The 24,974-nt window shown below is 37.2% G+C and overlaps 1 protein-coding gene and 1 long non-coding RNA gene across 8 annotated transcripts in view; one reads left to right on the top strand and one right to left on the bottom strand.

Moving 5' to 3' along the window:
* Positions 1-363: 363 nt before the first annotated feature.
* LOC116417307 lies at positions 364-23,390 on the bottom strand. The gene is made up of 2 exons (XR_004227604.1): positions 22,984-23,390; positions 364-2,983 (listed from the first exon to the last, which is right to left on the bottom strand). It is a non-coding gene; the product is annotated as an uncharacterized LOC116417307 (long non-coding RNA).
* The window catches only part of LOC103316546, a 463,261-nt gene continuing 459,943 nt past the window's right edge, over positions 21,657-24,974 (top strand). For 6 of the 7 annotated variants that reach the window (XM_031929967.2, XM_031929968.2, XM_031929964.2 and 3 more), the window contains exon 1: positions 21,658-22,039. The gene's annotated coding sequence lies outside the window, so the exon portion shown is untranslated. Of the gene's footprint in view, positions 22,040-24,974 lie in introns of all 7 variants that reach the window. The other variant, XM_031929965.2, reaches the window with a different exon arrangement.

The following is a 24,974-nucleotide window of genomic DNA, read 5'->3' as shown; positions in this document are numbered from 1 at the left end:
AGATATACATGGAAAACCACGATCTGATGTTTACAACTTCATACAACACAAAGTCTATACTGATTGAGGAAAGACCTGTTGGAACACCTCTCTTTCCAAATCTTTTACTAGATGAAGAAGACGAGGACGAAGTAAATAGCGCTTCCGCTGCTTTCGCTGAAAGTGCTACATGTGGTAGTGATGCTACTCCTGTTGGCGGGAGATATCAACCTCCAAGGGCGAAGAAACAAAAAACGTCCCACATTCAACCTGCTATTAGCATGCAGAAAGTTACTTTCGATGGATTGAGGATTGTCTTACCATGTGTCGACGAACGTCTCGAGAAACTTGAAGCCTGCGTTACTAGGGTAAATGAAATCATGGTTTATATTAAAGAATTTTTAATTGAATATATTAAAAACGTTACAGAAAACTTGTTTGAAAATGCCAAATCTACTATGACGAAAACCTACGAGGTATTTCAACAATATTATACTTTATACAGCGATAATATTAAAATTAATGTTGGTGATAAGTTTGTAAACGATATTGATGAATCATTGGTTAATATAATTATTTGTGAAATTGCTGCCTTTAAATTGTTTGATATCTATAGGGATATATATACCACTATCGTCAAATCATAACAATTCATCATGTTATTCCTCGTTATTACGCTTTGTACATATACACTTTTTACTTCAAATAAAACTGAAAAGATGCTTAATCTAGTTGTAGATTTTTCTTATTCCTATAATCTGTGTAAAAATATGTCATAATAAAAAGGTAACATTACGTATATAATATGAAAATACAATAGGTGATTAATTCGATACAATGATTAAGAAATGTGATTACTAAATCACTTTGTTAGTATGCCGTGTGCAAATATAATTTTACTTTGTATCTGGCGAAATTGGATTTTGTATGATATTTTTTTTTTCAATTGTGATTTTGCTACATATCATCGATAGTCGAGTCGAGCTTAGTATTGTAGATTATTTATTTAAGATTATTTTAAATTTTTTTGTCCTAAACGATGTGTGCGAATGAAGCAATTAATTAAATAACTAATTTTTGTTAGTATTATATCTGTGTTTATAAGAATGGGAGCTAAGAATAATCTGGTCTTATCTTATACGAAAATCAAGAAGCTTGAGAATTTTTTAGGATGAATTGTTGTTTCTGCGTAGAGATTGTTCACTAGTTGTGCAGAAAAAGATATCAATATTTTCTGCTGCATAATTGTAAAGTTTTGCTTGGAGAACATAAGTGTTCTGCCGTCAGTAGTGCATAAATATGCTTAATTATTATAATTGTACTGATAAAGTCGTAGAAATGAACAACCAAATATATGCTCATAATGTTTAGGCTATTAATAGTCTTTTTTTTTGTATTTTTGTGCTCATATAAGTATATTGAGCTTTGATTTTGAGCAACAGCCAATAAATTCCTTTTCTTTCTTTCATACCATCCGATAATGGTTGAAATCGATACGAGTATTCGTGCTCCTATATTCTCCTGATCTCTGTGGTGTAAGAATTGTTTGTTAGTTTTGTAAATTTTAAGTTCTGTCGTCTCGATTATCGAATTATGTTAATTAATTTCTTGTTTTATAAATAAGGTTTCGAGTACTGTGTATCAAGCGTTTATAAAGGATGAATTTAGCAATTGTAAAATAATTCTGCTTATGTGCACGCATATACTTAAACTAATTATCATAAGCTTAATATATAACGGTGAATTTACGCAGTGTGTAATGAGTACATGTTTGTTCATATAAGCATATACAGTAAAGAGAAAAATATATATATATATATTGTAAATCAATTTTTATCCAATTTATGATTATTTGTTGGTTCTTGAGTTATGCCAATCTCATGTTTCTTGTTATGTTTAACTATTCGTTTTATTTTATTTTAATTTCTGTAAGCATTGTTTCGTTTAAAGTTATTTGTGAGACATGAGCATTGACATTTTCCTTGTATTGCTAATATAAAGTTTTTTTGATATAAATGATTAATGAATCCATATAGTGATTATGAGAAAAATGTAAAAGGTAAACTGTGAATAATTGTCAATGAGTTACTTTGTAGAGTGATGGCTTTTGACTTTCGCAGAGAATGTTCTTATCATATACGCAACTTTCAATGAATTTATTATTTGCCCGTGTACGACAATTCTTGATATTTTCATGAACAATTTTCAAAATATTTTATTGCGCGAAACTCATTGTAAGATGCTCAAGGCATAAGTTGCTCAAGACCAGGGACTAGGCGCTTTAGTTGCGCTGGTGCTTAAGTTGCGCTTCGGCTAGTTGAAAATGGGGGCGTCTGTAATAATTTCTGTGTCAAGTTTGTATTGCGTCACTGCTTGGCCCAGAATTTGCGTTGCAACCTGAAGTGTGTCCCGTTTGTAGTAATAGTCAAAGGATTTAGACATGTTCGAAACTACACTAGTTAGTTTATTTATTTTGTCATTTATCTCCTGAAATTCTGTTTCAACCAGTTCTGTTTGCTGTGCTAACAGCTTTGCTGTCTTACGTGTGTCGTTGGATGACAAATCAATTATATTTTCCATATCTTTTTGAGCTTCTTCATCCATTGTGCCGAACAAAAATCTGCTCACTTGGCCGATAAATGGCAGGATGGACCTGCGTTGTCTCGACGCTTTTGATAAGTCAAGGCCAACCAGCAGTTCTATAACTTTTTCGGACTACTAGTTTGTCTCTTGGATCTGTCCAATATAGCTTTTAATTAGTTAATTATGCGGACAGACTGATGAAGTTTTGTCGCACAGAGATTGTATGGTCTTGCATTGTTTTAGTAGCCGATTGCCTGTTTCGAAGTAGGATTCTAAATTCACCTTTTGAATAATTTTCCAATCTATGTTAGACGGCGACATATAGGCTATTTTTTCTGATAGCAATCCAGGATTATTTTGTAGCATTAGCACGTTTGGCTGTATATATCCTATCTTATCTGCTTCTACGTGTATCCCAATTCTGCAAATTGAAAACAGAATTGAGTACGCGAGCGAGACTATAGATGAGTGTAAATTTACTAATCTTATTCTATTCTATTGTATTGATAATCCCGCTTTTTCGGTTCGAAATATGCTAGATTTGTGTCATGAAGAAAAATTATAATGACGTCAGATTGTAGAATGTTATTTTAAATTTTGGACAAGGATTTAATATGTTCTTTTAAAAGAATATGCGTTATGCATACACGAATTTCGTTACTCATTCCTCGCGTGGGTAAAAGTAAAAAAATATAATAATAATAATTATAATAATAATAATAATAGTTGTTTATTTATTTGCTTAATGAAGTATAAGTTTATGAGCTCGTTTACTGAAGAAGTTTTAGAAGTAATTTTTGTTGTTGTTCGTATGTCAAATTAAATATGCTTTGCATTGGTTCGTTGAATATTTTTACGCTGAATTGCGTGTTGTATTTGTCTTGAGTAATTTTAGTGATATAATGTGCTACTTGTAACACACAATTGTAACTTCGATACATTTTGTACGTATAACTTATATAAGGTAGGTTTCAACATTGAGAACAAGAATTGCATAGCAAAGCCAGATTGCATATGCGTGGTTAGTTTAAGAAGTGTTTGAGGTTTATTTAAGGGCATTTCGTGACCCACGAAAGTGGATATGATACAGTTATATAAAGAAATTTTCTCACCACAAATAGAGGCGATAGTATGTCTATGTATTGTTGCAGTACAGTTTGTGTCCTTATAAAAAATAACCGTATTGCATGTAAAATTAATTGAACGTTTCGCAGCTGAACAGTCAAATGACAATATAATCAATGAGGATGATTACATAGATAATACATGTCATCAACACACGAACTAATCATGCTTCTAGATCATTGCAGAGGTTGATGACATGAGATTGTCTTTGCATTAATTAATTTAAAAAAGGAATGGTTGGTTAAAGGTGCTTTTGTGGCAAGTTTAATTACTTTATTATTACACTGCTCGTAGCACACAATTGTGGCTTTGATGCATTTAATCGCATCGGTTCTGTGAGCGAGGTTTCAACAATGAAAAATGAAAAAAGACAAAAGAAAAATCATAACTTTATACATAGGTCTAAATTCGTTTAGAGTAAAGTGTAACAGAATACACATAACAACAAAAGAAAATCAGATTTGCGCGCCTATGTAAAATATTGCATAGTGCGAGTATATAATATAGTAGGCGAGGCTATAATATCATTATTACGAAGGTTTGACAAAATATATTTGTATTCACGTATCTATATACGATGCAAAAATTCACCTAAGTGTTAAGCTATCTAAATGAAGGAAAATATTTTACAATTTCTGAGGTAAAGCTTGTTTTAGTCAAGTTAGCATATAAAAGGTTCGCGCGCTGCGTTAAGCATGAGAGACTCGCTGTGCGCGTATTCTTGCCGCGATAAGCGCATAACACAGCAACGTATGCTACTCGTTTATTTCGACGAAAATATTTCCAAATGTATCTTAATTTCTATTGTAGGAATTCGAGTGAGTGTCAGAGCATCTAAAACAAGGAGAATATTTTACAATTTCTGAGGCAAATCATGTTTTAGCCAAGTTGGAATATAAAAAGTTCACGCGCTACGTTAAGCATACTGCATGAAAGACTTGCTGTATGCGTATTCTCGTCGTGATATTTGACAAGAATATTTTCAAATACTTTTAACCTTCATTGTAGAAATTTGAATGATTATTATCAGAGTGTCTTAAACATGGAGAATATCTCATAATTTCTGAAGTAAAGCGTGTTTTAGTCATGTTAGAAATATAAAAAGTTCACGCGCCGCGTTAAGTGTACTGTATGAGAGACTCGACGCGCGTATACTCATGCCGCGATAAGCGCATAAAATAACGACGTGCACTACTCGTACTATCTGGAGAAAAATGCTTTGAATGATACCTTGATTTTTACTGTAGAAATTCGGATAAATACTAGGGTATTTTAAACAATAAGGATATCCTATTATTTTTAATTCTAGATATCCTTATCTAACCGCGCCTTGGTGCTTTACGTTCATTGTTACGAAGTTTTGTCAAAAAAATTTTCATATTCGTATGTTTATTCCTATCGTAAAAATTCAAGCAGATGTCAGGCTAACTGAGACAAGATAAATCTTTCGTGCTTTCTAGCGCGGAATATGCATTAGCTAGGTTAGAATACAAAATTCTACGCGCCGCGCTTGACGCATCGCACTTGGGAGGTTCGGTGCGCGCATGCTCATGCCACGATGAGCGTTTAGTATGGCGGTGCATACTGTACGATTATTGTTACGAAATTTTGATGAGAATTGTTTTTATTTATATCTTTGTTTTTGCCGTAGAAGTTCAAGAAAATATCTGTCTATCTAAAACTAGGGAAATGTATTAAAATTTCTGACGTAAAATATGCTCCAGCTAAGTTATAATAAAAAAAAAAAAAAATGTTCGCGCCGTGTTTAACATATTGCATGAGTTCGCGCTGCAATAAGCACATAATGTAGTTGTACGTATTATACATCTGTTATTCTAAAAATGGTATAAAAACTACCCGTGCTTGCGTCTTTATTTCTATTGTAGATATTTAGACTAATATCGGGCTATTTAAAAAAGAAACTTTTTATGATTTTGAATACTAAACATATTTAATCAAAATTAGATTGTAATTTATTAAATGTGGCGTACAGCATGAATCAAGTAAAAGCGTTTGAAACACATGTATTTTTGAGCTGCAGAATGTTGCACATACGCATGTTTAACTATAAATATTCTTTGAAACATATACAAAACTGTTCATAAGGGAATTAAGTCCTCTGCATTAGCTGAAATTGTATTGCTTGTGTATAGATTGTGTCTGGTCTTACGCGCCCAATGACCACGAAAATGTGAAATTAAATTATCGATTCTTTCTAAAATGTATAGGCATAGTCGTCACTGGCATGAATGAGTGTCGCTGTTTTATCAGCTTGTCGGAATGTATGTTTACACGTGTTTCTGTCTCGAGCGGCGTTGCCAAGCAGGCTTTGAGTGAACGTAGGGCTTGTGTATGGGGGAGCAGGGAGAGTGGTAAGCTGTGCTCGGTACAGCGGTTCTCCTTTGCGCCGTTTATGAATGAGATGACCGCGCGGGTGAGGAGAACAAGGAAATCTCGGCTGCTAAGACGCTGCGCCTTCGACTACGCGCATAACTCTCTTGCCCCTTGAAACGTGGAGTAGTGTCTCCAGATTTTAACAATGTACTCCGTGCCGACTCTAATAAACTCGCCGTTCGACCTGGCATGTCGTTGGCAAAGTGGGCGACGGCTTCTTTGACAGGCTATGAAGTCTACGCAAAGGAGATGTTGTTTAGGAGCCTGGATTGTACGCATTTTGGGGTGATAGTCCACGAGCGTCTGATAGATCGGCTGCAATGTCGATTCTGTGATGCGGTAAGTAATAATTTTATGTTCGTCTGCTTCCTTGTCTGTATGGGTGGATTATCTGCTTGTATGGACGAGATCGTGTTGGTACAATTTGCGTGTGAGCGTATGTAAATTGCTGATTTGTAAGTGATTATAATTTGCTAAAAATGTATGTGCAACGTGAGATGCGAGTGTTTTTGTGTGAATGAATGTAAATGTTAGCCTCGGTGCATGTTGACTGTGCGGTTTGTGTAAGCTGACATGGATGTTAGTTTAAGAAAAAGTGTAGAAGCATGTTTTATTGTGCGTATGAGTGATGAGTGTGTGTGCATTTCCGCGTAAATTTGTGTGAATATAAGAGTGATTGTGGATATGTATTCTTGTTAGTGAGCATGAGTGAAGGTATAGCGTGTGTTGTATTTGTTTAAGATATGAGTGAGCGTGAATGCTTGATGCGTAACTGCGTTAATGCGTGTCAATTTTGAAAGTGTGTATATAAACATGTGCGTATTTATTTATTTGTATATTGTATTGATTTTGGGAATTGGAAGGCGGGCGGTGGCCGTTACCTTTTGGGGGAGCGCGGTGAGACCCGCTTCCCTGTTATATTCGCAAATGATGGATATGCAAGTACACCTTTTGTATTATCACATTTTTTTTTAATGTATTAATTTAATTTTGTATTGTTGCAGCTCGGGACACGCGTAGTGATGTGGCCCGCAATGGAAAGGACCGATGATGAGGAGATTGATCCGGAGTTTTTCGGTGATGTGTTTATCACAGGACGCGAAAGCGTGGAGTATAAAGGGAAGTGCGTCAAGATATATAAATATAGGTGCCCGTGGGGAAAGGTTAGTACTCATACGCTTGACTTAACCCTCTTTTTCCTAAAATATTTTATTGCATAATGCTTATAATTTGTTTGTTTGTTGCAGCCGTATTCAGTGATTGTTTATACTGGGCCACGACGTCCAGCCTATCTGCCCTCCAGCGTGATGCACCCAGGCACGGAGGAGAGGCCCAGCGTAATATCCCTGCGGTGCGACGTGCAAGAAGGGAGCACGTCGTACCAGAAGATGCTACAATGCCGGTGTCATGGCAACTGCATGCTATTTGAAGTTGTAACAAGCGCTACAGATTGAATTCAATAATATAATATGATGTATTTTTATAACAATAATATTTTGCGTTCTTATTTGCGAATACCTTTCCATTTCCTATATTCCTATATGTTTAAAAAAATTAAAAAAAACTGTTGATTTCTTTTGTTGTATGTAGCTTCATTTAAAACTATTATTTAATATCAGAATGTTTTTTTTTGCTTTACGTATGGTTCTACTGAGTCTTATTATTCTTATTCTTTTGTGTTTGATGGATAAAGAGTTGTTTTAAGTCAAGCATATATATAAAAAATTAATGTTTCTCTCTCTCTCTCTCTTTGCCTCTATGATATCTAAAATACAGAGTGAGAAGTGAAATTTTAGATTAATGTTTTTGAAATTGACTGGTATATAGTAGTAATTAAATTCAAAATTTTAAATCGATTATTGCCTTTTTTTCTCCAGTTAACGTGCCGTGGAAAAATAATTTGCAGTATACAGGGTGAGAGAGGAAGAAAAACCTAAAATTTACATGAGCGTGAAATGAATTATATGATGTAGAGTTTGACACACTTCCGCGCTAGAGAATAAATATCAATCAACCATTTATATATCATTAGATATATGAATGAATTAAGTTGCGTGAAGGTAAAGAAAAATGAACTGACGCTTTGTAAGTGTATTCGTTAAACGATAAAAATTGTTAATTGACATAGAGCACACTATTTTTAAGTTTGGTTGAATGAAGTAAGAAAGAAATTGTCGAGCACAATCGATATAATTTTAGGAAAATCTGCGCTAAAATTCAGCTTGCGCGAGTCTCTGAGAAATCAATCTTAACGTAAATGAGATTTTGAATACGTAGGTTGTGCAAGTAGATGTGCAGTGTGAGGAGATTCGGTGCGCGCTGCAGAGGAATGCTCAGTTCCTCCCATTGCCGGCATAAAACGGCATAAGTACAGAACAATCTTTAATGAGAGGATAAAGATAAAATATTTTTTTTTTTATGTTTACGCGCTATAAATTTAGATATATGAGGTATTCATTCACTCATTACATGTTCGCTGATAAGTTTGCAAAGTTTTAATGAATTCTATATAATCAATTTTGAAAAACCCGGCAATTATTTCAACAGAGAAGAAATGTTTATTATATGCTTCGAGCCTTTGCTGAAGTTCAACTGAGCATTTAATTTTTAATATTTAACAGCGTATACAAATTTTGTCGAATTCTGAATGGTTGATCATTACTGGGTAGTGCTGATCCCTTGGCGCCCAATATATAATAATTTTGCATGAGTTATGTCAGGTGAATGTTACACACTGATGTTACGAAGCAATAAATTAGAATCTAATTCAAAATTTTAATACTAAACTTTTACAAAAAATTACTCAAATTTTTATTTTATATCCTATATCTAGTAAAGCGATGGTACAATCGACAACGATTGAGATTGAACGCGTAACAATTCTCGAAACATAGCGCTCGGTATGACGTTACGAAATACAAAGGTAAATTAATAGTAAGATTATGAAAGTAACGAAATGACTCGACTTTTTACAAATTTAACTGCTTCTCATCTTCGCTCTTCTGCTGACGAGCTGTCCAGGAGTTTGACCAACTTGACGATGGGGCGGCGTAGAGTAGTAGTTGTAGTCTTCATCGTAACCACACGGATTAAGTTGTCTTTCCCATGGAAGACTTTCTCCACTCTACCTAGTGGCCAACAGTTGGAGATGTTGTTTCACGGCGTATGAGTACCATGTCTCCGACTTTGATTGAAGGTTGTTTGTTTTTCTATTTGGATCTTCGTTGTAGTTGGTGTAAGAACTCGTGTGACCAATGGTGTCAAAACCTCTGGACTAGTTGAGTGGTTCTCCTCCATCTCTGCAATGGGCCAACCATTTCGTCGTTGATATCTGGCTCTGTAATTAATAGTAACGATTCGCCAATTAAGAAATAAGCGGGAGTTAAGACAAACAGTTCTGCGGCATAGTCTGTTAATGGAATAATCGGACGTAAATTGAGGCAAGCTTCAACTTGACAGAGAATAGTGGACAATTCTTCAAAAGTGAGAATTGTATCTCTGACAACACGTTTAAATGACGTTTGACCGATTTAACGGCTACTTCCTATATTCCTCCAAAGTGAGGAGCTCCAAGGGGGTTAAAAGACCAAGTTGTGCCGAGTTTATTCAAAGCTGATTGGATTACTCGAGAATGATCTGAACCTTTTTCATACATTCTCCTTAATTCGGTGTCTGCGCTAACAAAATTTGTCTCTTGATCACTCTGTAATTTGACACAAGGGCCTCTTCTGCCGACGAACCTTTTAAGTGCAGCAAGAAATGATTCGGTGTCATATGACGAGACTGTTTCAAGATAAACTGCTTTGGTGCTCAAGCAAACGAATACCACAAAATAACCCTTGAACAATTTAAACCCCCGATTTTTGGATGTACGCAGTAAGTATGGTCCTGCGTAGTCTATTCCTGAGTTTGCGAATGCTCAAGCGAAGACGTAACCGCTGGGGAGTAAGTCACTACGCAAAAAGGCACTGCGTGGATCGGCTCCTGGGTTCTTAAAGCCTCGGTGCCGATTTACGCGGTTATGAAATTGAGATGAAAAAGATCGCGGTAGTCCAATCAGCATTCTCCACACTAAGGATTGACGCGTATGCTTTCTAGTCGTGGTTGGCGCGCGAGGAGTGCTGACACGGAGCTCAGAGCACTCGCTCCAATTTTCGGCGCTCGGTAGTGCAATATCGCAAACAGATGCAGTATACGTCGTCTGTATGAGTGCACGAATGCAGTCGCACAGGCGATATATATATATATTTTTTAAGAGTATAAACGTGGGACATTACAACAGCGTCGTTCTAGGATCATACACTATTCCTAACTTTGTACCCGAACAAAACACTCGCTTACTCTAGATAGCCAGATACAACAAGATAACTTAAGATAGCCAGGTAACCCGAGATAACCAAGATAGCCCTAACAAATCTAGATAATCTTCGGTTTCGCGCTACGACCGGAATAGATACCACGCAACTTAGACAATTAAGCAACCTCAAAACCGCAATCTCTAAACTATGCGACTCTCACACATTCCCAGGCTCGAAACGCAACCTACACACTCACGCACTCACGATTTCCACGCATCCACTACGATTAATTTTGCAACCAGGTGTAAATACTGCAGACGCAACCTGATTGCTTTAAAAACGCAGTCTTCGCCCTCGTCCGACGGCTTACGGCGAGGCCCGTATAATTTTCCTATTTCTCACAATTTAGCACTATTAATTAGATATTACAAATGAAAGATAGCCGACACGAATTTTGAATAGTTTGCGGATACAACCACAAAAGCAAGGTAAACACGCACTAGATTTTAGTGCAAATTAACCGGTCAAAAATAACCGATGCTACCAAGACGTGGAGCGACGCACTCGCGAGGGAAGCCAATTAAAAGAACTCGGAATGACATTAACCTTCCGCTCTTAGGAGAAGTAGCTCGAAGACGATGACAAGGAAACCACACTAGACACTAGATGGTACCGAAATAGCCAGGTGAAAAGCTGCATCCGCTCGGGCTCAGTCAGGGCAGGAGAGTGACTTTAGCTCTCGGCGTTCGCCGCTGAGGTCCACTACCTCGCTTAAACCGCTGCGCTGGCGTTTGATCATTAGTCAGTGCTACGTGGACCTGCTGTCTCCCTCGCTCTTCATGCTCACGGTCTCGCGCTCTGTTCTCGGTTTCTGGGCGACGCGTGTGCGTTACTACTTAGCTCCCGCAACCTAATGGAGTGAGAGTAGAAAATACTTTTGGGTGTGTTATAAGTTTGAATCGAGTGTTTTTAGAAAATGTCCGTAGGGATGTGAGTGTGTTTTTTTATGTGGCGTAGGCAGAGCAAGCTCTGCACAAGTAGCCCTCCGATACCGGATCCCCACAGGTACTATCGTTGAACAATACTTCCGTGGGGCCCGTTAACTAGCCTTTATTTGGCTTCTCCCTTGAAGTTTGACATCCGTACATCCCCATCCACCAAGGTGATAAGGTGTTCAGGATCAAACTCGTCTTCTTCATTCTGCATCGTCCAGCCGTCTGCTTCCTGCCGCATCGTCCAGTCATGTACTTCGAGCAGCATCAAGCGGCCATCCTCTGGACAGATTCAACCCTGACACCTACGTTCCTCTGCATCAGGTAAGGGAGTCTGGGCTCAACTCAGTTACCTACGTTTCTCAGCATCGGTCTGAGGAGCACTTAGAGGTATTCAACCCTAGCTCCTACGTTCCTCTGCATCAAGCAGGGGAGTAAGAGCTCAACTGTATGACCTACGTTTCTCTGCATCAATCCGAGGAGCGTTTTGTATCAATTACCTAGTGACCTTTGTCTAGCAATAGTTTTACTCAGCTGTTTCGCCATGTCCTTCCCTTTTATTCTCTTCGTCATTTCTAACAGACATAAGATGTATAAGTCCACAAAGACATCGGGGCGTGCCTGTATAGCTTGTTTCAATGCAATATTGGCTATCTAGGCCTGGAGCCTTGTTGTTCCCAATTCTTTTGCATGCAGCCAGTAATTCCTCGGTGGTGATTGGTGGAATGGTTTTATCATTCGCCTCCGCTTCAGGAATAGCTGTTACTTCCAGTTAATGAGGAAACAGTGTGGTCACAATACAATCCAGCAATTCCGGGCTTTTAGAAGGGGGGATATAACCTCCCGTTATCTTCTTCATTATCACTTCGTACGGTCGCCCCCAGGGGTCCAGTTCAACCTCGTCCTGTAACTTTTTTAGGCACCGTCGATTATTCTCTCGGATTTTCCTCTTAATTATCCGTTTAGCATTCTTTATTTCTTTATTTAGGGCGTCTACTATTTCTCTACCACGACCAGTCTTGTAGTATTTCTTCCTAGCCCGCTGTTCCCGTCTTCTGGTTCGATAACACTCTTTGCGGGCCGCGTCGATTTCTTTATCCCATCAATATACTGGCGGTCTTCTTTTGTTGGAAGTTCTTTTTAGCATCATTGCGTCGCAGGTTTAGTTTCTAAAGTAAGCAGGAATTTCTCCTTATCATAATCCTTCGTTTTCCAGCCGACTCTTTTTGTCGTTGCCCTTCCGTCGGGTCACTGTTTGATATTCTTATCTCCATTATTATCGATTGGTGGTGACTGTTGGTGTAATGATCGCTCACCATCTACGATCTAACTGAGCCAATCAGGCAGCTGCTGACAAACGTGAGATCTATAATGGACCCTGCGTTTCCTCTTTGAAATGTGTAAGAAAATCCCTGGTTAACCAAGACCAAGTCAAGGAGGGCAAATCCTTTCAATAGCGCTTGTCCTCTTTCGTTCGTCCTTTGGCTGCCCCACTCTACTGCCCAGGCGTTGAAATCGCCTGCTATCAGTACCGGTTTTCTTTCTACAGCATCCTGTACTATTTGGTCCAACAGTTGTCTGAATTGTTCTATTGACATGTTGGGTGATGCATAGCAGCTGTAAATGTGTACGACTGCGACCACGATGGTTTGTCCAGGTCTCTGTATTATTTACAGACGATTTCTATGTCGATTCCTGACTCGCGGACATACTGGCTTAGTAGGACCTGTGCAGTCGCGCAGTGATTCATATTCAACTGCACTATTTTTATTTTCTTTGTCTGTCAGTGCCTTCTACTGCAGCTCGAGAAATTGGGCATGCATAGCTATCAACTGCGTGGTCACTCTTCCTCCCTGTGCCCCCTTTGCAGAGTACACAGTTGTGTTGGTTCTTACACTCCTTTGCTTTGTGTCCATCTTTTTCACATTTAAAGCGAAACTTACTTCTGCCTTTAGTTACTGTGCACTTTCTACCGATATTGCCAAAACCTAGATATTTATAACACCTAAGTGGCCCGTTGTTGACCCATCCTATTCTGACCTTCTGTAGCTTAGTGATCTTAGCCGCTATCTAAGCTAATACCCGTATCACTGTAATCTGCGTGTCACTATACGTCTTTCGTAGAGACTTCTATGATTTTCTCCTTGCCAATTTCCTTCTGTAGTGCTTCTAGTACTTCCTTTTTTGAGGTAAGCATGTCCAGAACTCTCACTTCAATGGTTTTTTTTCTTGGAGTGCTTTTATTGTGGCGCCTTTACTAGTACAGCTTTAACTGCTTCTTGGAAGTCCAAGGTTTTGAGTTCTTTTGTGCGTTTGAGCTCTATCAGAAGATCGCCTTCAACTGTGATACGAGTTAGACGGTCTGTAGGAGGAAAAAACGAGAAGTTTTTCTACGTTATTTGTTGGTAGCCCTGAAAAGGGCTGATTGTTTTAATCGAAGGGTAGTTTTAACGTTTTCTCTTTATTGGGGGCGCAGGCAACTCGTGCGCCTGGATGATTTTTAGCTTAGTGCCCGGGGAAACAAGGAGCACCCGCCTCTTGGCCTGGTTGATGATACGCGGGTCCCTCTGCGGCGTGTTGTTCGATCGCGGCTTTTTAAAACGAGCAATTCGAGGTGTCTCCGTTAAAGGTGCTCGAGCGGGAGGCACGATGATATTGGGCCGGGTTTGCGTACGCGTTATCCCTATCGGCTCTGGTTCCTCGTTGGGGGAAGCGCACAAGGTTATGCACCCCGTGTCGACGTCCGGGATCGTCTTAAAGACTTCCTCAGGCGTCGGTAGCGGAGATGTTGGCCTTGGCACCTCAAAACCAATAATTTCGGGTGGTAGCTCGACCGAAGGCGAGGCCTTGACGGGATCTACCACCACGACCTTGCTGCGGACTTGTACGGTAGGCGAGTCTTCGTCGGGCGATGTTACGGGCACGAAGACGAGTGTGCGATCACGGGTAATCTCGTGTTAAGTGACGGAGTCGTAAGGTCTTTAATTTGCTTGTGCACATTGTGTCTGTCTCGGACATACTCCATCAGTTAATTGATTCTGCTGCCAAGGCGATCCAAGTGCGCACTCCTTTGCGTTATGCATGCAGCTCTTTTATCTGTGTCTGCATCAACCTCTATTTCCATATCACCTGCGTCTCTACATGCAGCAGTGGTCAGGTGATAAACCTTTGCGGCTTCTAGGTGAGTTTGCCCCCCCCCCCGCCCCCAAATCCATGGGGCCAGCGTCGACCACCGGGGCTTTCATCCGATCGGAATTGACGGCGGGACTGGGCACTTTGGCTTGACCCGCTTGGGGTAGTATGTTATTCACTCACTATCTATGTCTGATTTATCTTCGGGGTTTCTTCCCTTAGCCTGTTTGGTCCACGGAGCATATGTTATTTTTGCTCTACCCTTCGGCCGATTGAGGAGACCTCGACGCGCCGATGAACTTTCCCCTATCCGCCACCTAGGGGACGCGCCACATATGGGGTATCGGCATCCTCGCGCGGGTGTGTGTGTGTGTGTATGTGTAATGTCCCATGTTTATATATATTTTGGCATTCGTGTATATGTATAACGCCTGTGCGACTGCATTCGTGCACTCATACAGACGACGTATACTAAACTGATTGCGACAGTACAAAACTGATCTCCGAACACAGAAGCAAGTGCTTTGACCTACGAGTCAGCACTTCTTACGCGCGTATTACTGACTTAATTTTCCTTGCACGTCAGATGTTGATTGGTCGATTGTTGCCGCGTTTCATTTAATTTCACAACTCTTTGAATCGTCACCAATTAAAAAGCCAGAAAACTATCCACGCAGCGCCTTTTGTACAAGTAAGCTATTATCGTGCGGCTGTACCTGGTTAGCGAGTACGAGTGCTGTCTCTCTGTACGCATCGCTTATATAGTGTGTGCTAACCACTCAAACTCTATATGCAGGATATGGTAAACTCCTTGTTTTCTGACGTTAATGGTAACAGAAGATCGTATAACTTGCCACGAGAAATCGTGTAGATTAGAACAGTCAACATCTGCCACTCTAAGAAGGAACTACGTTATCTAAAGTGCGAGATAACGACTATAATTGTAAGTCGCCTTAGTAACAAAATTAAAATATCTAAATAACAACCTAGTAAATAAATAATATAATAAACTAAGTGAACAACATAAAAAGTCAAACTAAACGCTGTAACATCCAATCCGTCTTTGAAGTGAAGTGCTCTGGTCCGAACCCAATAAACATAACAATACAAATGATCCCCAATTGTGTATTTATTTCATAGTAATTATAAATATCAAAATCACCTTCAAATCCCTAATACACAACCAACAACATGGCATCAGTAAGGTGAGGGCTACAAGACATCAGAGTATCCACCCAAATATACAACGGAGATTTTTGAAAAACAATATTTTGCGTGTTTTTCAATCATCCCATTATTACAAACAATTCAGCTATAATGCATTTCAAAGGGAATAAAATTAACTACTTTTCCTTGCTTGGTCCTCGGGATCGACCGCTTTGTTCGGCAGATATGAAAAAAGGTGATTTTTTTCAAATTCATATTTCTTAAACTAAACATCATAACCTCACGAAAAAAATCATGTCGATGGGTCACGTGCCAAACCATATTCCATTAAAATTTTAAGTGATTTGGTTACTTATTTTTTCAATAATAAATCTTATTGCACTTGAGATTTTAGGAAGAAGTAGATATTTTATTTGTTTTGAATCAGTTTATTGTACAGCTTTCAAACCCCTACGGTTCTTAAGATATCAAGGTTTCAATTTTTTTTGAAAATTTGTTGATTTCTTATATTTCTAAAACAAATGCTTTAAAATTTTATTTGGTGATTTACAATAAAAAATCTGCTGCTAAAATTTTAAACGATTTCGTCAAGCGGTTCTTAAGTACAGATCTAAAACGTAAAAACCGATTTTTCTCAAAATTTTTGCTTCCTCTTATAGGACAGTCATTGTGGCAGCCCATGTGTTTATTAATGTAGAAACAGAAAATATGAAATAAAAGTTGATTGATTCTTTAGTCGCAGCTGTATTAATTAACAAAAAATAAATACATAGAGTTAGAATCAACAGAACGCACGTATGCCTTATGTTATAACAGACGTAATAGAAAACATTTTACTGAAGAGAAATATTCTTAGATTTGACGGCAGAAAACTTAATTTAAATTTAAACTTTTTTTTTTCAATATGATAAAATAAACATTTGTGCGTATTATACTATAATCTAATAAATTCAAAAAGTAAACATTTAGCCATCGAAAAATTGTATGATCAATAGATTTAATTATATTTGTATGTATTATACTATAGTCTAATAAATTCAAAAAGTAGACATTTAGCCAGCGAAAAATCGTATGATCAATAGATTTAATTATATTTGTATGTATTATACTATAGTCTAATAAATTCAAAAAGTAAACATTTAGCCATCGAAAAATCGTATGATCAATATTTGTATGTATTATACTATAATATAATAAATTCGAGAAATCTTCAAAAAATTCTGATAGAATTTCAACGTATTTTTTTATTTAATCTAAGTACTTTTTCTTCAATAAATTTTTTTCTAAAGTCTATCATTCTCAAGTAAAAAATTCTGGAAATTTTTCACGATTTTCCCGTGTTAGCTGCCATTTTATGTGCTTTTACCTTTTTTTTCAAAATTTAAACTGTGACACTGAAGTTTAAGTCTCGAGGACACGATTTCTTCGCTCTAAACATTAAATCTTAAATGATTTCAATGTGCAAAATCGACATGAATAAAGATTTTTTTTAAACCATGTTTTATTGCTTGTGGTTTGGTAGGGGTGGTTTCTAGGGGTTAAGCAGGTTAGGGATAGGTATTTAGGTGATTAGCTGGCTTCTGGTGTGTGGCTTAATTATTTTGAGAAAAAACAAAGCCATTTAACTCGCTGTTCCCAGGGTTAGGCTAGTTAGCCTGCTTGTGGTTTGGTAGGGGTGGTTTCTAGGGGTTAAGCGGGTTAGGGGTAGGTATTTAGGTTTGTTGATAAGGGTTGGATCAATAAACAACAACTTGAGGTTTAATTATTGTTTTTCTATATTGTAAAAGGCTTGAGAGCCTAGTCGGCGGCACGTCTGCTCACATCGGAATCTTACAGGCAAGAAGAGAGTGTATAGTACAGTACAGCATAGTCTGGCTCTACACACGGAATATGATATTATATGTAATAGGCGCTTAGAGTATAGTGCGAGACATGCGCGGTTCGTCAGCTCTCGCGTGAGCTCGTCTCAATGCACAAAATCGCAGTTGACCAATAGATGGCGCGACGTGTACCATTTTGGTACTAATAATCAAGATTATAATACTTACTATATTACAACAAGGTTATTAGCTGGCTTATGGCGTGTGGCTTAATTATTTTAAGAAAAAATAAAGAAAAAATAAGAAAAAATAAAGCGTTCCCTGGGATAGATGAGTTAGACTGCTTGTGGTTTGGTAGGGGTGGCTTCTGGGGGTCGCATAGGTTTAGGGGAAGGTGATACAATAATTTCCGCACCTGTAGCTTAAACTTGATGCTTTTTTAAAGAGTTTAAAAAAAATCATGGCTCTACGATTAAAAATGACGCGTGGCTCGAATTTTGTCCATTTTCTCCCACTGTGCGGCGCTTCGGACTTTAACTTTTACGCGTAACTTCTGTCGGGACTTACAATATTTTCGGTCGTTCAAAAATTTAGAATATGTTTGATCGTGCAAAGACTTAGAATATTTTTGATCATATCGGACTTTGAATACTGACGTTGTCGATTGTCGTTCCTGAGGAAAATTATAATTGCTTTACAATACATGCGTTAGTTGCGAGCGAGCGTTAAACAAAATCTTGTTGCTTTGAATAAACTTGATTGAGAATTTAACCGCAAGTGCACATTTAAATCCTTAAACTCCTAATTCCTGTCGTGCCCATTTATACTCGAGATCTATTCGCTTTGAAAGCTGAGCCGACGCCCAACTGAGAGGATGTGCTGGTAGCAGAGCAGGTCAGAAGCAGAACAAAACACAAGATAAGTGAAATACACACGCATAGGCCGCGCGCTTCACTAAATATTCTATTTCTCTCTTTCTCCTATCACAATTCGTTGCACGAAAAGTCGATCGCATCTTCCAAAAGTCTAACATACTATTAGTCCGTGATACGATCGTAACGATAGGTGTGATGTCCTACTTAACTGACTACTAAGGGAAGATTAATTTGCATTATAAATCTTAGTGTTGGATTTAGACTAAAAATGCATAAAAGCCAATGGCGGTTTCAAAAGACTTTCCGGCGGCTACTGGAGGCTGTTCTTTCTTAGATCGCGAAGGTAGTCAGGCATCGATGGCGCTAAGACTTTGCGTTTTAAAGCTTTGTCGTCATCTGTGCTTATAAAGCAAATCAACCCGTAGAGTTACAGTCCGGTGACAACTCTCATAAGTTTAGGACATAACAATATTATATATTATGTATCAAAAACCACCGGAATATTATACTGTATATTAAAACAATATTTTATTTATTAGACCTATAACTTTAGTTAGAGGAAGCTACGCGCCAATAAATTGGCAGCGGTTTTTTGTTTTTGTAATTATAGCTTTATTGAAATCTTTGAAAAGGTTTATATAGCGTTACAGTGGTTTATAGTGTTACAAAATAGATATTTATAATAAGTAAATACATAAATAGCTATATTAAATAAATAAAGAAAAAAAAAGAAAAATAGTAACATTGAAATGATTACAATTGGAGATTACAGGCTTTTAGAAAATCGAATATTTGTTTGCAAGCTTTGACATCAGGAGTGCTAATTATCATGTCGATGTGTCGTGGAATTTGATATTTTTGTTTCAGAAGCTTTCAATTAATTTAAGCCTTTGCTCATCGTATTGGTGGCATTGCCAAAGAACATGGTTTGAATCTTCAACCTCTCCACATGAACATTTAGAGTCATTTATTATATTGATGCGGGCTATTCGACATCTATTAATTGCGATTACTAAATCACGAGACAGTTTTCTATCGCTATACCACAGCTTTTCAGTATTGCTCATAAACGTATTACAGTATTTGGTACCTTTACTGTTACTATCGTCGTTTATTTGCTCTACGGTTTGCGTCTTCATTTCATATTATCTTTTAGGTCGCATATAAGGAATTTTTTTATATTCGGTAAACTTGGTGTGCATTGCTGCTTTCGATAGTATATCAACTTCCTCGTTTCCACAGATTCCTATATGCGATGGTATCCAAACTACTTCAACTTGAGGATTATTAACAGCATTACCGTTTAATATATTGTGCTTACTTTTATTGTTGTAAATATGAGCGTTAGTTGTAATTTTTGATTTTGTAGATTGTAAGGATAGCAAAACACTCATAGAATCCGTGAAAATTAGGAACTTTTTATCTTTAATGATCATAGCTATATTAAACGCGTCATTAAGCGCGATGCATTCAGCTGTAAAGACAGACGTTTTCTTGTTAAATGATTTTTGTATGTAGATATTTAAGTCTGGGCAGATACATGCTGATCCAACATGTCCCTTCCGTCTGTATATATAGCGTGTGCATTTTTTGGAGCTTATGAGATCTCTTAACATTTTGTTTGGATCTTTACATCTCCTGAGATCTCTATCGAATTTGTAGATACGATTGATAGAAGTTATTGAAGTTTTTTATTCTTGTTTGTACGTAGTATATTTTTCATCGCACATAATGTCCTGTAGATACTCGCTGGCGCTAGTTATACATTTATAAAAGACGCTATTATCCTTGCGGGGATATTTGGCCGCAGTTACGATATGGTTTTTGATTATTTGTGCAGTGAGCGATCCTTCATTGGACAATATTTTAGAGAAAGAGCAGTCTTCTAAATATTTAGCACGAAATTGAATATAATCTCTGCTATCATTACATTAGTAAGTGCAGATTTACGATACGCTAGTGTGCACCGGACAGCTTGGTATTGAATTTGTTCTATTTTTTAAGCTAAATTATTACTAGTCGGAAAATATATAAAACTGCTATAGTCTAAGATAGATCTAATATAGCTATTAAAGAAGATAATTAGAGTCTCGGGGTCTGAACCCCAGGTTATCCCAAAGAGAAATTTGATGATGTTTAGGGCTCTGGCATTTATGTAGAGATGATCAATGTGGGTGGAAAAAGTGTGTCCATAGTCAAAAATTATGCCTAAAAATCTATGACAATTATGCTATTACCCAAAAAACTACGGAACCTACTATCTCATCCACAATATCGGACATTACATACATCTATACACCGTCACTAACAAGTATTTACACCGGCCTAGACTCAAAAAAGTACAAAGTCCACTGCCTAGACCTAAGTGGATAAATATTGTATTTTACTTTTTCTTAAGTGTTTTACATTAATACATGTCTGAAAACTCTGTTTGTGGTGTTATACCTGCAATAATTTATGTTTAACTGTATGTCTAAATTTTTCATAGGATTAGCTTGCTCAGAGAATGACGTCATTCTCGTATTTTTCAGGTTAGAAAGAAATGTAACTACGGTGTCATTTTTTGTTCGAATCCCTGATAAGTGAGATGATGGAAAATTACTTTATTTTAAGATTTGAGAAACAATTAATGCTCTTTTTGAATAAAATAGCGTCATTTATCAGTAAATAACGTTATTAAATAACGATATTAAATAACGCCATTTTTTATTCCGATTTGTGACAAGCCTAATAACGTAATTTCATGACTTAATTTTTTTCAACAGGGTTATCTCCACCTCGTCGCGTATGCTCAGACATATAATGCACGAGCGCGGCACATCATTTACTGCTTTTCTATTAGATTTTGATTCTCATGGAAGCTTGAGTAATCTTTTTTTTTTTTAACCGTTATCTGAGCTACTAAACTTTTGCAATTTACATCTTTAAAATTGATTTCTTAATTATTATGTTAATTTGTAAGCACATGGAAAAACATTTTTATCAGCAAACACTTAATATTTTTTTCTTTTTTTTTGATTTGGATAAATTTCTATATATGAAATTAGAATTGTAAACAAAGATACAAATATACAACTTAAGTGGAAACGTTTCTCTAATGTTATTAGTCATGCGGTAAAATTGAATAAATAAATAACTTTATTAAAAAAACTGATTAAAACTCGTAATTAATAACATTTTTATAAAAGGTTTTTTTTTACATTTCTATAAATATGATTTGCGATATGCTCTCTCCCTCTCTCTCTCTCTCTCTCTCTCTCTCTCTCTCTCTCTTTCTTCTTTGTCTTATTCTTCTTCGTCTCCCTCCATCTTTCATTTTCTGACACTTTTTCTCTTTGTAGTCAACGCATCGTCTTGAGATTTACAAAGAAGTGAAGGACTCAAATTTCTTTTTATTTTTAAGACTACAAAGCTGTCTATGAAAAAATAATTTTTAGAAACTGCTGTGTTCTTCTTAAATTTTATACAGTACAGATACCTCCACATAATTTAATAACATATGAAATAGTATGCGCTACTCTGAAAGCTTTTCTTATTTTTCAAAACGGACTTGGTCGATTTTGGATTCATCTGTGCAACCAAAATTGTAAATACTATCAAAAACAAATATTCATCAAATCAAGAATAAATCTGGTAATTTAGTTGTATACTTCTATTAGGATTATAAGCAACAGGTAAGATTTCAAATGCAGAATCTATTCTGCTTAATCATATGTAAAGTGTGAATTAAACATTTATCAAATAGATGTATAGATATAGTGGTAAGCTATTAATACAAAAACTTATTAGAAGAATATTTTTGTCAATATATTGTAAAAAAAGTATTATTGCTAATCCGTAAAATATGGATAAAGGTGAGTACATCAACAAAATACATTGTTAAAAACAATCGTTTTATATTTTTTGCAATTACATTATATCATCATAATAAAGTTAATCATGCAGCAGAACGAATTTTTACAATGATTGGGTTCGCCACACACCCATGTGCGTGTGTGTATGCGTGTGCGTGCGTGCGTGTATCTGTGTATGTCATCAATTAATCAATATGTGTAATTGTGTATAGACAAAATCGAATCTAAAACGTAATTTATACGGAAACACGAATTGTTACTGATTGCTGACATATGCATAATAATTCTATTGATTTCAGAGGAAAAATATTTTAATTTGCTTTATATAGGGTATTTAATAAAATATTATTTGTATCAATAATATGAAAGAGAGTATATTAAAATTATTTTGTTTAAAATGTCCGAATTATTCGTTATACATTTATTATAATTAACGTCGACATTCTTTTACACATAAAAATTTGGCTTCTAAAACAATGATATTTTATCAACAAAGTAATGACGTGTAGAAAACATCAAGATTTTTCAGTGAAAACAAATTATTTTACCCTAAACTATAAGTAGACCTGTCACTGTTCTACAATAGAGTCAATATAGTGCATCGAAGTATACCGTTAATACGTAGCATTGTAAATATTAAAATAAAAAAAAAAACAATAATCATACCGAATATAATAATAATTTTCATATGTACTAATCACAGCACTAAATGTTAGATCTTTTCAATGTTACATATTACAAAATCTATTTTGTATAATGGTTACCTTATAATGGTTATTGCAAAATCCCGTGTGAGATTCCAGGTGAGATTTAGTGCTCAACTTTTATACAAATAATTTTTTTACGGGTTTTGAACCTTTCATTGTCTTAGTCTAAATTTTTTTCCAAGTGTAATTGTTTCAAAAATAGTCACTAATTGACTAAAAAAGGTTACAAACATGAGAAAAAAATTAATAACGTGAGATTTTGACACGTGATTCCATTCACCTGATCATTACTTGCATCTATGATATGTTATTAGAACTATGTTTATCCGCAGCAATTTCTTAGTCCTCTTTTGTTCGTTTTCTGCATTTCAATCTTATTTAATACTTCATATAAATCTAAAGCAAATATATAAGCAGGTATACATATATTATATTATACATTATATTAAGAGGGTCAACCTTGGTTGAATCCTGCAAAAAAAACAACAAAATATTCGTCCGTTAAACATTTCTTTTTTTAACGTGAATTACAAAACATCTACGGAAAATATTTACACTATACGCTATTTCTACCAAATATATATGTATATATATATATATATATATATATATATATATATATATATATATATATATATATATATATATTTACACCCAGGCTTAAAATGTACCTTAAACATGCTCCCTCAGACCTAATGAAAGACATTTCTAAAAAATATTAAATAAATATTGTTATCCATACGTTGTATACGTAGCTAATAAACTTAATTCATATTTTTTACACTGTACTTGTTGCTAACAATATTTAATTAATATTTTTTAGAAATGTCTTTTATTAGGTTTGAGAGAGAGCCACCAGGAATTTATCGCACTGGGCCGTGAGATGCTTCTCCCAGGTTAACTTTTTATCCAGAACAATGCCGAGGTACTTAGCTGAGTCCATTACCTGTAGGGCGACTCCAGAGAGTTTGGGCGCTCTGTAGGCATCTAACTTGTACTTGTGGGAGAAGATCACCATTTCAACTTTATCCGGGTTAACCGAAAGTCCCGTCGAGCAGCACCATCTCTCCACTTTCCTTAATGCAAGCTGCATGGCGTCCATGGCTTCGCCAATTTCACTTACTTTTATCAGTATCAGGAAATCGTCCGCGTAGGCTTAAGCATAGCAGCCCCACCCATTCAGCACTTCCAGTAGCCCATTTGCCACCAGGCACCAAATGGTGGGCGACACCACCCGGTGGCGGACCCGGCCGTCAGGTTCTGAGGTAGAGAGGAGGGCGCGGATCCAGAGCTGGGACACGTAGCATCCCTTGCTCCAGGAGCCCTTGCCTTCGTCTCCCGTTTTCGCCTCTGGGCCTCTTTCCTTCGTTGTGCTCCCGAAATTTTCGGTTGCAACTTCAGAGATCGAAGCCCGTCGTTTACTAGATCTGCCTGAGGGTACTTTGAGCCCTTCCGGCGAGATCCGTGTCGGATACACCAGCAGTGCGCGTATTCGCCCCTGATGGCTGTTGTTGCAGGTCCTCCCCCATGCTGACCTGCCCACCCTGGTTCTCCAGAGCTTCCACCCGCTACGATCTCTGTTGGGTTCAGCGAAGAGTCCCCAGCAGTTGAGGCCCCAGCGGGGTCACTATTCACGTTTTTACTGGTGCTAGCTGCCCCAGTAATCCATCGGGTCAGAGTATTATAGGCAGTGTTGCCCTTGATACTCTTCCCCTCCGGTTTCGCGGTGGGGTGCTCCCCTCCAGCTGACTAGGCGGTGCCGCCCTGTAGCCTTCAGCTTCACTCCCCCTTCCTCCCTCATCTAAATTTGTTGTGTAAGGTTCCATAAAAAGTCCCACGAGTAGCTAGGGAAGTAAAGGTCCGCCACCACAGAGCCCCGCATGTGGCAGTAAGGCTAGATACTCGGAGATTTCGCCAGGTTTCCCCGAGGCATCAATTGCGACCGACTCGTACCCCAGCGGCCAACTAGTCCCCTCAGCACGATGGCTCACACCTTGGGATTAGTGGTTGGATGAAATACCCATTGTGCCTCCTCCAGAACGCAATGG

The sequence above is a fragment of the Nasonia vitripennis genome, assembly GCF_009193385.2.
Source record: "Nasonia vitripennis strain AsymCx chromosome 4 unlocalized genomic scaffold, Nvit_psr_1.1 chr4_random0007, whole genome shotgun sequence".
Taxonomy (NCBI): Eukaryota; Metazoa; Arthropoda; class Insecta; order Hymenoptera; family Pteromalidae; genus Nasonia; species Nasonia vitripennis.
This window is presented reverse-complemented; position numbering and strand designations above follow the sequence as displayed.